The sequence below is a fragment of the Camelus bactrianus genome, chromosome 1 (assembly GCF_048773025.1).
Source record: "Camelus bactrianus isolate YW-2024 breed Bactrian camel chromosome 1, ASM4877302v1, whole genome shotgun sequence".
Taxonomy (NCBI): Eukaryota; Metazoa; Chordata; class Mammalia; order Artiodactyla; family Camelidae; genus Camelus; species Camelus bactrianus.
The window spans coordinates 70,794,091-70,803,154 of NC_133539.1; the positions used below are offsets into that span (position 1 = coordinate 70,794,091).

Below are 9,064 nucleotides of genomic sequence, written 5' to 3' on the forward strand. Positions count from 1 at the left end.
ATCCATCCTCTACAAGGCCACAGATCTCTAAGGGAATTTAGTGTAGACACAGAGGGCCTAGAATGGATAGCTAGTCACTTAATATGCTAGCAAATCTAAAGGTTCACATCTATTAGGGGAGACACAATGACACCAGGATAAAATCATTCCACAGCTGACTAGAGATTTCTAGAAAGGTGGCTAAAAAGAAACATTTTCAGGGAAAACTGAAATACTAAAGAAAAAGAAATGTATGCAAATTTCTTGTATCTTTCATATCTCTAAATGATACAATACTATATCAAAAAGAAACAGGTAATTTGGTTTACTTAGAAAATTGTCCATAAAACAATTGCATGCAAAATCTCTAGAAAACTAAAAATATATTCAGAAAAAAAATTATAAGTTTAACAATTAAATTTGCTCTTAAATATTTTTAGATTGTGCTATAATTAGGCTACAAGTGACCAAACTTCAAAAAGTCTATCACTTAGACTTAGCTCTGTCTGTTTAGAATAAAACAAAAATACAAAAATAGAAACAATGCCATAGTAATGATAACAAAAACAAAAGTCATTTTGCTTTCTAGACTACCTGTTTCTACAGTGCCCAGCAACCAGCAGTAAGTCAGTAAGAAGCTTTTTCAAACTACATACTACCCGCAGGGGGCACGATGACCACATCAGCAGACTTCCCCACCATGCGAATTTCTCTTTCTCTTATTCCTTACTGAAGTGAGGGCTGAAAAAAAAGCTGACAACTATGGAGCCATTGAAAGAATTAATTTTTTTAAGGGATTTGAAAATGAGTTGCTGTTATTGTGCTTTAGGAAATATGCCCAAAACTCACTGACAATTTTATCTAATTAGGCTCATTTTTGTACTACTTAAAATGAATGTCACTTCCTTCAGTATTTCATTTTTATCCTACTACAAAAAAATGAATTCTATGTGTAAGAAATATAGACTCATGAAGACTGATTTTTCAAGAGCTGAAACCAATTTTTCTAGCTAGTACATTTGGTATGTTACCAAATAGAGACTAATTTCTTTCATGTGTTACAGAAGATAGACTCTAAGGCTCTGTCCTGCAAACACATGCTAACAGATACATGCCTAGGAGACATAACTGAGGGCACTCTGCGTCTGGCAACATTTGAAAGTATCTTTCCAATCTGCGTACTAAATGTACTTCTCCTTCTGCACTGAGCCAAAGGCAGGAGCAATATTAGTGTTTATAAGCCTTTCTTCAAAGAAGACTGAGTTGGCTCATGACAAGTTACTTTTTAATAAAGCTCACTCTTATTTGCAGCACTTAGCAAAAATGATTTCAATTAGTCAAGGAATGTTTGCAAACATGCACAAATTCACATTCAGTGGTTCCTGGGATTGTTAAGTTTTATTCTTATACTTTAAAAAAAAATAGTGGAAAAGACCACATAGCAAAACAAAAACAAACACAATTTAATAACTGAAAAAGGTTTCATTCTTCACATTTGTGTCTCCAAAATAACTCAGAAAGGAAAACAATTTTTTTTCTGGCTCTTTTTATATCTTCTATCTGGAGTTAATAAGCGGTTCTCAGAACAGCTCAGTATCTGCGAACACCAGTACCACAGTGAAAAAGTTCCAAGAAACCAAGCATTCCCTGAAGAATATCATCCTGCCGTGCCAGGCTACTTCATTTCCATCCTTCCTGGCTGAGCTCGTTACCGTGGTGTGGTGGCAAAGTAGAAAGAACATAAGCCACGGGGTCAATTAAAACCATATCTGAATCTGGACTTTACCAGTTCCTATTTGTGACCTTGGTCAATTTGTCTACCCTTTCTGAGCCCCTCTATTTCTACATCTGTAAGATGAAATATTGTGGCCATTTGTACTGTTTGCCCAGAGCATCACCTCTTGTTCTGGGAAAGGCTCCTTCAAATCATATAGTTGTTGTGGAGGCTGCCAATCAAAAATCCCTTAGTAATAGAGACTGTGCAACATAGCCAGGGTCCTTCACCAGCATTCGTTAAAATGGAACTGGTAAGGAACACCCATTTCCACTGCTCTCTAAACAATGAATAGTAAGTCTGAACAGTATCCCCCACCTTCCACCTGACCTGTTCTGCAAAAAAAAAAAAAAAAAAGGTCACTTATTCAACACAAACCAACTAAACACCTTCGATGTATCTGTCACTAGAGATCTGCCTTTACCGACAGAATTTAAACTGTAGGTACAGATTCTCTGGCAAGAACAAAAGCAATCAACAAACAACCAGAGAAGAGGAGGAAGGAGGGTCCTGTTATCACTCAGGCCCCAGGTTCCAGTCTTCTATGATGTTTGCTCTGGCCACAGCCTTCCGATATTTTGGCTATATAAGCCCACATACGCTCCCATCTTCCCAATTTTTCTTTTTTTTGAGTGGGGTGATGGGGAGGGTCACTTAAAATTGAATGTCCTGACTCTTAGGAATGCAACTATCTATTCTGCAGTTACTGTGAGGAATAAATGACATAGTGACTGTAAAGCATTTAGAATGCCTGAACACAGAACAGATTTTCAAGAAATATTAGCTATTATCACTTAAAATTTCCTCAAGATTTCCAAATTCTTCTAAAGTTAAAGATCTTGAAACAAGATCTGGTGCTTTTATAAAAGTCTGGCTAGAGCTAAGAATATTAGGATACCTTACCAGAAGGATATACTTCTATATCACATTAGAAGTTTCTTAAACACCTGAGTGGTAGGGGTTTTGTCTGTCTAACACTAGTACAGGCCCCAGCAGAGCATGAGAGACTTAATAAAAATGTTTAATTATACTATTTACTCTTTCTAAAATTATGTTTTTTTGCATCAACTTCCTCTTTTGCCACTTACCAGCAGTTATTTCTTTCTTTATGTTAGCAAATTTTTCCAACCCAAATAGACCTACTGAATCAAAAGGCCACCATGTTCAGATCTTTTGTTTGTTTGTTTTTGGAAAGGGGAGTTCACTGGAGCAGCTTCTGTAAATTTTTTAGAAACTGAGCTGTGCCTGAATCTACCTGTGGTAGGCAGAATACCTACCACATACCCAACGATGTCCATCCTAATCCATAAAACCTGTGACTGTGTTGCCTTACATGGCAAAAGGAACTTTGCAGAAGTTAGGATCTTGAGTTGAGTAGATTAGCATGAATTACCCACATGGGTCCAATGTAACCACTAGAGTCTTTTTTAAAGTGGAAGAGAAGGCAGAAGACAGTGTCAGAGAAAGAAAAGTGACAAAAGAAGCAGGGTCAGAGAAGCGCTATGTTGCAAGGCTTTGAACATTTACACAGTCTCTAAAAGCTGCAAAAGACAAGGAAATGGATTCTCTTCTAGAGCCTCCAAAGGGTCCCAGCCCTGCCACAGCTTGATTTTAGCCTAGCAAGACCAGTGCTGGACTTGGGTACTACAGAACTATAGAATAAATCTGTACTTTTTTTAAGCCACTAAATTTGTGGTAATTTGTTATAGCAGGAATAGGAAATGAATATACTAATAAACTTCAGTTAATTTATTTCTGGCCACATTGCCAATATTCTGAAATAGTTACCTGGTGTTGCCCAAATATTTATTGAGCAAGCTCTTCATTCTACTATGCAGACCAATGATGAAATGCTTAATACATGACTCTTCATATTACACACTTGAAGCGCTACTGTCTCCAGATATCACTTACGTGCTGAGTATAAAGCAATTAACTCTGGCAATTTCCTCTTGAGATACAATTCTATAACTAGTTTTCATCCAACCGTCCTGTAATCTAGTGTTTTACGGTTCTTAAAGGGATGCCAGGCCAGAGAGTACCTGCAGACTACATGTTAGGTTACACCAGTGATTTCTTAGTCTCTCCCTGATAAAATTAGATTAATCTAACAGAAAATGCATATTACAGAATCACGATTACCCATTATGTTGTCCATTTCTGAGAGCTGATAAACTAATAATTTAACAGTTCCAACTGAAGATCGCCTGATATCCTGATACTTCCTAAGATTACTCCCTCTTAATTATTCCCAGTCAATGAATTCAACGATTCAAGGACCATTAAAACAGATGTGTACTATATAAATAGCAATGACCCCATGATGATACTGTCCAACTGCATAAGAACTCTAGAATGTGACCTATGTTAGGCCAGGACAATGTGGAACTCTTCCACCGGTTATTTGGGGTTTTTTTGTTTGTTTGTTTGTTTTTTACCTTGGCAGACATTCCCCACTATTCTCAAGTTCCAGGATCCTATTTAATTCACTGACATGCTTTTCCTCCTAAAAGAGTCACATGAGACACTTTTCACATCACATTGAAATCAAACCAAGTTTTTTTTTTAATATACTATATACTCTGAAAGATATCACAAAATCATGATATGGAAACAATTTTACATGCCAACTGTGTTTCTGGTCTTTCTAATCCTAGTATTTCTCTTCTTCCACTTCTTTGTTTTGTTTTGTCATCTTCTGGTTTGTTTTGTAAAGAAAGATGAAGTAGAATTAACTTCTATAGGTTTTCTATTATCTTTCTCTGGTAAATGGACTCATTTTTAACATCTCCCAATGCCTACAGGATAAAATTCCAAATTCCAAGCCATTCTGGGCAGGATAATAGTTCCTTTATAACCAAACTTATTATTTGTATTTAGAGTCCTCCAAGAATAGCTTCCACTTTCCCTCCATGTCTGCTCACACTCGGTCATCTTCCTTTTCACTCCACATTTATCTGAATTCCTCCTTTCCTTCCATCCTTCTGGGGAGCTTCCTTCCCTAAGCATCCTCTGAACCCAGAATGCACATCTTCTTTAGAATGGTGCCTTGGCACTTTCCTCACATTGATTCATTAGTTAACTTACCATATAACTACATCTTTTCTCCCCAACTGTACAATAAAAATGGGGCCACGCATCTTTGTATATCCCATAACACTGGGCTCATTGATTTGCATAGCTATGTGGACATTCAATAAATATCTGCTGATCAACACAAGAACTGGAAGGCAGCAATAACACGTGTGTTGCAAATTAAATATATCAGTTTTATTACCTGTAATTGCTAAGCTTCAGAGGATATTACCTGACTCACAGCATACAAGAATCTATGCCATAATAAACTAAGTTATAACTGAGTTCCACCTTTATGTAATCAGGCCTGTTAACTACAGCTGATCACATTCATCCTTTAGGTATTAGCCAAAACTCTGTTTCCTCAAAAAAGCCTTTTTTGCCCTGCTCAACTAGAACAGGTTGCCTGTCAACAGGCACCTATAATACTGTTCTCTTCTTTTATTACACTTATCACATGGCAATCACTTTTTCAGTGTCTGAACCATCATTCCCTCCCCTCAACTACAATGCAAGTTCCAGGAGAACAAAGCCCATATCTGCCTTTCTTCACCATTGTATTCCCAGTGCCTAATTATCTTGTAGCTAATCACCCCATCAATCCATCCATCCATCCAACCATCCATCCACCTACCCATGCATCTGTCCCTCCCTTCCTCCCTGTATAAGCAGCCAAACAACACTGCATCACTGGCTTCCAGAGCCTCAAACAGCAGTTCCGGTCAAAGTAAGATACAGTTAGTCATCCTGCCCCAGAAGCCTCCCACCTTGCAAATTTCATTCTTTGCATCTAGGTGAGATCTTTTTTTAAATCCCAAACACTGTTTTTTTAATGATTATCTTGTTTGTATATAACTTGACAAAAACACCACAATTTCAAATATTTCATTTTTTTTACATCAATTCAGCTTATAAACTAAGAGGAAAATAGTGAAAAGGTATCATGTGTCCATTCAATATACAGGAATTCAACTTCAGCAAATAGAGAAATAAAAAAAGAGATGATTCACACAGAGCCAGAGACTCTGAATACCATTCCACTCAATAACTATACACTTCAGTGTGTGCATGGGGGAATAGATGGGTAACTTCCAACCTTTCGGTCAGTCTCAGCTCTTACATGCCTCAAACACAAGTAATCCATTTCACCTGTGCTCAAAGTAACAAACAGCATGCTGTTCCCAACATGAAGCAAAAAGTGGCTGTGTCAGACTTCCTGAGAGATCATATGTCAATCTCCAACAGGACTCCTTCCCAGGGTACTTTGAGGATACTCAATTTCCAAGGTACTTTTCAAGGATACACAAGTTTCACTTTCACTCCAACCTACTCACAGACTTCAGAAACAGACTCTGTGTTAGATGCAATGCTACTATGTACTGGGATGAGCTGCTTACTTGACCCTCAAGTTTCTTTCCAAAAATAGGCACACTGAAGGCAAATACAGCCCACAGTGCTTAGAGCTGCCACTATGAAAAAGCCCAAAGCTCTCTGTTTCTCTTCTCTCTTAGTAAATGTCTAAATGAGAGGAGTGACCATTCAAAACTTAGGAAGTATACACAGAGCAAATGTTAACAAGTGAGGGAAAGGATGAGTGTCTGAGACCTACCTGTGCATGGTGCTGTTACTTGAAGGAACTGTCAGACACAGCCTTCTAGAAGCCCCGTCCTAGAAAAGCAAAATCTAACTTCCTACCATAATATACAAAACAACAAAAAGAAGTTTCCGAATATCTACACTGTGCACTAACCCTAGTATTATGCATCAGCTTTATATCAATATGTGTATGAGGTGATAAATGCAATGAATGAGAGAGAAAAATCATTACTTCTTTCCAGCTTCTAATAAGTCTCCAACACTATAAGAATTTCTCTCCAAAGACCAATCCCAACCTCAGAGAAGTCCTCCTAAGAAGCACATGGGGCTTGTGTAGGCTGAAATATATTCCCTTTCCTTTCTTCACCGAAGTGGTATGGGTGAATTCTTACAAGTTAAATGTTCAAAAGATAGGATTCTACTCAGTTGTAGGCTGAGTAAATGTTGGCCTTATCACCCATCTTAACTCCCAGTAAATTAAATCATCACCTCAATTTGTTTTAGTTGGGGGTCAAGGAGAAGATAGAGTCACAAAACAAGAAAAAAAATTTTTTGAAAGAGCAAGAGGAAGTTTCATTAACTGCAGAGGAAAAGACAAATCTGATTTTGGTTAAAATATCCCAGCACCATCACCATCTTTCCTTTGGAAAACTGCTCCTCTTCCACTCCAACCATGTAATTTTAGTGGTGCTGCCAATCAAATACCCTATCTGCCTTGCCAGAAGAGTAAGCACATGACATTCTTTTATCCAGTCTGGCCAACAAGTGTCCTTCCCTGATACCTGTAATACTGGAAGTAGGAGTTTTCCCTTCTCACTGGGGTACTTAAGCTTGATGTAACACAAGAGCTGTTATAGAGAATGAAGATAATTCAAACATTAATTCAAGATTCACTTAAAAATAGAACAGTGTGTTCTTACAAATAATATAGATGACACCTGAAGCTGTGGGTTAAGAGAAGAGGCTATCTAAACTCTGTGAAAGTATAAACAAATCAAACGTTAAACATACTTCATTAAGTTCAAAAGGCCTTACTTTTCATTCCCATACATTTTTGTGCCACAATGGCTGAAATGTCTAAGAAAGGGTGGGATACAGTTAAAAATCACCAAGATGTCCCACTATCCCAGAAGACAGAAAACATCCATCTGCTGACGCTGGTCCAGGTACAAAGGAAATGCATAAAGGATAATCAATATACTATTGACATATGAAGCCCAATATAGTTCAACCAGAATTTTTTCTCCCATTTCTCTTTATTCTGCATTCTATGGAACATGCCAGCTATTGCCAGAGACTTCAACATCTACTCTTCTTAAATTTAACCATAAGCAAACCTGTATCTGACACAAACGTATGTAGATCCTCCATCCCCATTTAGAGATCCTTCAAACACACACGATATGTAATCATCTCCTAATCACAGACATCTGGAGTAAAGTTGGTACCACAAGTTAACATCCACGTTTGTTTTGTTTGAGCAGGTAAGGAGCGTGTGGGAGAGGACACAGCCTTCCTCAACATTCTAGTATCAGCCTAATATTAGGAGGGTATGAAGGAGGCTGCCTGTTTGGAGAAGGCTCCCCAGAAGCTCCTGATAACACACTGCCATGGAGTCTCTCTCACAGATACTTCTTCATCCCACTCTACTCTCCTCTGAAGCACACTCAAAAACACTTCAGGCAGCTCTGTTTCCCCCAGGTACCACACTTGGAGAACTAACCAGGACACAAGAATGCCCTCAAACGTTAGAGACCCCCGCGACCCTGCTGCCCTCACTGTGGGGCACACCTTGCAAGCAGAAAGAAACTGGAACGAGCCTCACAGGGTGCAAACCAATCCAGAGAGGTGGACACCGCATCTGAGCCTCAGCCTCACACTCAGGAAGCACACTCATCCCAGTCCTCGAGGGATGGAAGAACCTACACCTGTGCCCAGGCCCCAAAGGCGGGCTGCACACTTGTTCCGCGTTGGGGAGGGGCGTGATCACCCGCCTGCAAGTCTCCTAATCAGGGGGAGCGAGTGCACCTGTACCTCGGCCTCACATTTGTTTGGAACAAGCGGAAACTGCTTAACCCGGTTCCAGGCCAAACAGAGGACGCCCGTCCGTCCGAGTCAACCCTGCCCGGCCAGTGGGCCCGGGTCCAGCCAGCCAGTGAATGGCTGTTCCATAAGCCGCTCCGAGGCCGCGCCACTGTTGCCCGGGGGGAAAGGCCGAAGCTCGGGGACTCAGCGCACGCCACCCTCCCGTCCCGGGTACAGCCCCTCTACCACAGTCCCGCTCGCCCGCTCTCGGGACATCCGTTACCTGAGCCCGCAGCCGTCCCAGCCCAGGACCCCGGGCCCACGTGACCCCGCCCACTGCTCTAGCCTCACGCACGCGTAGTACCTACTCGGAGGCCACGCTTCCGCTTTCCTCTTCTCACGCGTGTCCCTCCTGGGCGGTCCGCCCCTCTACACCACGCCCCCATTTAAAGGGCCAGAGATACACTCTCCCGTCCAAGGGACTTAATGGGTCATTAACATCTTGGGGAGAATGGAAGCGTCAGAGGAAGAGCGCGGACCAATAAATGGTAGTCCTTGAGAAAAGAAACCCTCCTCCAGCCCTATGTCAATAAATTTATCTAGCCTTTAAGAAAA

The 9,064-nt window shown here is 40.3% G+C and overlaps 1 protein-coding gene across 3 annotated transcripts in view; it reads right to left on the reverse strand.

Annotated features, from left to right (window-relative positions):
* Positions 1-8,828, reverse strand: part of VPS8 (VPS8 subunit of CORVET complex) — a 222,892-nt gene extending 214,064 nt beyond the window's left edge. For all 3 annotated transcript variants that reach the window (XM_045519728.2, XM_010959180.3, XM_045519727.2), the window contains exon 1: positions 8,733-8,828. The gene's annotated coding sequence lies outside the window, so the exon portion shown is untranslated. The remainder of the gene's footprint in view (positions 1-8,732) is intronic.
* Between the last annotated feature and the right edge of the window lie 236 nt (positions 8,829-9,064).